Below are 4,568 nucleotides of genomic sequence, written 5' to 3'. Positions count from 1 at the left end.
GTGCATCCCTTGAGGCATCTTTGGGATTTCTTGGTGATGAGCTTCCTCATACGTCTCTTGGGTTCCATGAGTGGGCTCTCTTTTTTGCTCCATCCTTTTCTTAGTGATGGGCTTGTCCTCCTCAATGGGGATGTCTCCTTTTATGATGACTCCAGTTGAGTAACATAGATGGCAAATAAGATGAGGAAAAGCTAGCCTTGCCAAGGTAGAGGGCTTTTCGGCTATTTTGTAGAATTCAAGGGAGATGACTTCATAAACTTCTACTTCCTCTCCATTCATGATGCTATGAATCATGATGGCCCGATCCACAGTAACTTCAGATCGGTTACTAGTGGGGATGATGGAGCGTTGGATGAACTCCAACCATCCTCTAGCCACAGGCTTGAGGTCCAGTCTTCTTAATTAAACCGGCTTGCCTTTGGAGTCTCTTTTCCATTTAGCTCCTTCAACACATATGTCCATAAGGACTTGGTCCAACCTTTGATCAACGCTGACCCTTCTTGTGTAGTGGTGTGCATCTCCTTGTATCATGGGCAAGTTGAATGCCAACCTCACATTTTCTGGACTAAAATCTAAGTATTTTCCACGTACTATTGTAAGATAGTTCTTTGGATTCGGGTTCATACGTTGATCATGGTTCCTAGTGATCCATGCATTGGCATAGAACTCTTGAACCATCAAGATGCTGACTTGTTGAATGGGGTTGGTCAGAACTTCCCAACTTCTTCTTTGGATCTCATGTCGGATCTCCAAAAACTCATTTTTCTTGAGATTGAAAGGGACCTCAGGGATCACCTTCTTCTTAGCCACAACATCATAGAAGTGGTCTTGATGGGATTTGGAGATGAATCTCTCCATCTCCCATGACTCGGAGGTGGAAGCTTTTGTCTTCCCTTTCCCTTTTCTAGAGGTTTCTCTGGCCTTAGGTGCCATTAATGGTTATGAAAAAACAAAAAGCTATGCTTTTACCACACCAAACTTAAAATATTGCTCGCTCTCGAGCAAGAGAAGAAAGAATAGATGATGAAGAAGAAGATATGGAGGAGAGGGAGAGAAGGTTGTATTTCGGCTAAGGTGGAGAAGAGAGGGTTATGTTGTGTGAAAATGAAGAAGAATGGAGGGGTATTTATAGTGGAGGGAGAGGGGTTAAGGTTCGGCCATATTGGGTGGGTTGGGTGGGAAAGTGATTTTGAATTTTGAAGGTAGGTGGGGTTTATGGGGAAGAGTGGAAGGATGTGAGTGGTGAAGGGGGGTAATTCGAAAGAGAGATTGAGGTGATTGGTGAAGGGTTTTTGGGGAGGAGTGTTTGGGGAAGAGAGGATGAATGTAAAGAAGAGGAGAGAGGGTAAGTTGAGGTAGGTGGGGATCCTGTGGGGTACACAGATCCTGAGGTATCAAGGATTTACATCCCTGCACCAATTAGGCATGTAAAATGCCTTTGCATACAATTCTGGTGTTTAAACGCCGAAGTGATGCTTATGTTAGGCGTTCAACGCCCAACTGCAGCATGTTTCTGGCGTTGAACGCCAGTTCCATGCTTGTTTATGGCGTTCAGCGCCAGCTCTCCTCAGGGTATATTCCTGGCGTTCAAATGCCAGGATGCTGCTTGTTTCTGGCGTTCAACGCCAGATCCATGCTTTGTTCTGGCGTTGAACGCCAACCAGATGCTCTTTACTGGCGTTTGAATGCCAGTAAGTCCTTCCTCCAGGGTGTGATTTTTCTTCTGCTATTTTTGATTCTGTTTTTAATTTTAGTATTTTTTTTCGTGACTCCACATGATCATGAACCTAATAAAACATAAAAGAACAATGAAAATAAAATAAAATTAGATAAATAAAAATTGGGTTGCCTCCCAATAAGCGCTTCTTTAATGTCAATAGCTTGACAGTGGGCTCTCATGGAGCCACACAGGTGATCAGGTTAATGTTGTAGACTCCCAACACCAAACCTAGAGTTTGGATGTGGGGATTCAACACCAAACTTAGAGTTTGGCTGTGGCCTCTCAACACCAAACTTAGAGCTTGATTGTGGGGGCTTTGTTTGACTCTGTACTGAGAGAAGCTCTTCATGCTTCCTCACCATGTATACAGAAGAATACCCTTGGGTCTTAAACACAAGGTAGTCCCCATTCAATTGAAGGACTAATTCTCCTCTGTTAACATTTATCACAGCTCCTGCTGTGGCTAGGAAAGGTCTTCCAAGGATGATGCATTCATCCTCCTCTTTTCTAGTGTCTAAGATTATGAAATCAGCAGGGATGTAAAGGCCTTCAACCTTTACCAACATGTCCTCTACCAATCCATAAGCTTGTCTTACTGACTTGTCTGCCATTTGTAGTGAAAATATGGCAGGCTGTACCTCAATGATCCCCGCTTCTCCATTACAGAGTGTGGCATAAGATTTATGCCTGACCTTAGGTCACACAGAGCCTTTTCAAAGGTCATGGTGCCTATGGTACAGGGTATTAAGAATTTACCAGGATCTTGTTTCTTTTGAGGTAAAGTTTGCTGAACCCATGTATCTAGTTCACTAATGAGCAAAGGAGGTTCATCTTCCCAAGTCTCATTACCAAATAACTTGTCATTCAGCTTCGTGATAGCTCCTAGATATTGAGCAACTTGCTCTCCAGTTACATCTTCATCCTCTTTAGAGGAAGAATAGTTTTCAGAGCTCATGAATGGCAGAAGGAGGTTTAATGGAATCTCTATGGTCTCTATATGAGCCTCATATTCCTTTGGGTCCTCAATAAGGAACTCCTTCTTGGTTGGGAGACGTCCCATGAGGTCTTCCTCATTGGGATTCACGTTCTCCCCTTCCTCCTTGCATTCGGCCATATTGACTATATCAATGGCCTTGCACTCTCTCTTTGGATTCTCTTCAGTATTGCTTGGGAGAGTACTAGGAGGAGTTTCAGTGATTTTCTTACTCAGCTGGCCCACTTGTGCCTCCAGATTTCTAATAGAGGACCTTGTTTCACTCATGAAACTTAAAGTAGCCTCAGACAGATCAGAGACCAAGTTTGCTAAGTTAGAGGTGCTCTATTCAGAATTCTCTGTCTGTTGCTGAGAAGATGATGGATAAGGCTTGATATTGCTGAGCCTATTTCTTCCACCATTATTAAAGCCTTGTTGAGGCTTTTGTTGATCCTTCCATGAGAAGTTTGGATGATTTCTCCATGATGAATTATAGGTGTTTCCATAAGGTTCACCCATATAATTTACCTCGGCTGTTGCAAGGTTCTCAAGATCATAAGCTTCTTCTTCAAAAGATGCCTCTTTAGTACTGTTGGATGCATTTTGCCATTCATTCAGACTTTGAGAAATCATGTTGACTTGCTGAGTCAACATTTTGCTCTGAGCCAATATAGCATTCAGAGCATCAATTTCAAGAACTCCCTTTCTTTGAGGCATCCCATTATTCACGGAATTCCTCTCAGAAGTGTACATAAACTGGTTATTTGCAACCATGTCAATAAGTTCTTGAGCCTTTGCAGGCGTTTTCTTTAGGTGAATGGATCCACCTGCAGAATGGTCCAGTGACATCTTAGAGAACTCAGATAGACCATAATAGAATATATCTAACATGGTCCATTCTAAAAACATGTCAGAAGGACATCTTTTGGTCATCTGCTTGTATCTTTTCCAAGCTTCATAGAAGGATTCACCATCTTTTTGTTTGAAGGTCTGAACATCCACTCTAAGCTTGCTCAGCTTTTGAGGAGGAAAGAACTTAGCCAAGAAGGTCGTGACCAGCTTATCCAGGAGTCTAGGCTATCTTTAGGTTGATAGTCCAACCATGCTCTAGCTCTGTCTCTTACAACAAAAGGGAAAAACATGAGCCTGTAGACTTCAGGATCTACTCCATTAGTCTTAACAGTCTCACATATCTGCAAGAACTCAGTTAAAAACTGGTAGGGATCTTCTGATGAAAGTCCATGAAACTTGCAGTTTTGTTGCATTAGAGCAACTAATTGAGGTTTCAACTCAAAATTGTTTGCTCCGATGGCAGGAATTGAGATGCTTCTTCCATCAAACATGGAAGTAGGTGCAGTATAATCACCAAGCATCCTTCTTGCATTATTGTTGTTGGGTTCGGCTGCCATCTCCTTTTCTTGTTCGAAAATTTCAGCAAGGTTGTCTCTGGATTGTTGTAATTTCGCTTCTCTTAGTTTCCTCTTCAGAGTCCTTTCAGGTTCTGGATCAGCTTCAACAAGAATGCCTTTTTCCTTGTTCCTGCTCATATGAGAAAGAAGAGAACAGAAAAGGAAGAGGAATCCTCTATGTCACAGTAAAGAGGTTCCTTATTATTAGTAGAAGAAGAAAGGGGATAAAGAAAGGAGAATCCAAATACAAGGGTGAGGATAGGGGCAGTGATTTGAGATGAAGAGAAGTGTTAGTAAATGAATGAATAAATAGAATAAGATGAGAGAGAAGTTTTCAAAAACAATTTTGAAAAGGAGTTAATGATTTTCAAAAATTAAGATAAGAAATAAGATTAAAATTAAAATTTAAAACAATTAATTAATTTAAAAGAATTTTTGAAAAAGAGGTAGGTATTTTCGAAAATTA

General features: G+C 41.4%; 1 non-coding gene across 1 annotated transcript; it reads left to right on the top strand.

The window, feature by feature from the left end:
* The first annotated feature begins 3,600 nt into the window (after window positions 1-3,600).
* On the top strand, window positions 3,601-3,704 carry LOC127746328 (small nucleolar RNA R71). Its single transcript, XR_008007948.1, has one exon. It is a non-coding gene; the product is annotated as a small nucleolar RNA R71 (small nucleolar RNA).
* The last annotated feature ends 864 nt before the right edge of the window (window positions 3,705-4,568 follow it).

This window comes from Arachis duranensis, chromosome 3 (assembly GCF_000817695.3).
Source record: "Arachis duranensis cultivar V14167 chromosome 3, aradu.V14167.gnm2.J7QH, whole genome shotgun sequence".
Taxonomy (NCBI): Eukaryota; Viridiplantae; Streptophyta; class Magnoliopsida; order Fabales; family Fabaceae; genus Arachis; species Arachis duranensis.
This window is presented reverse-complemented; position numbering and strand designations above follow the sequence as displayed.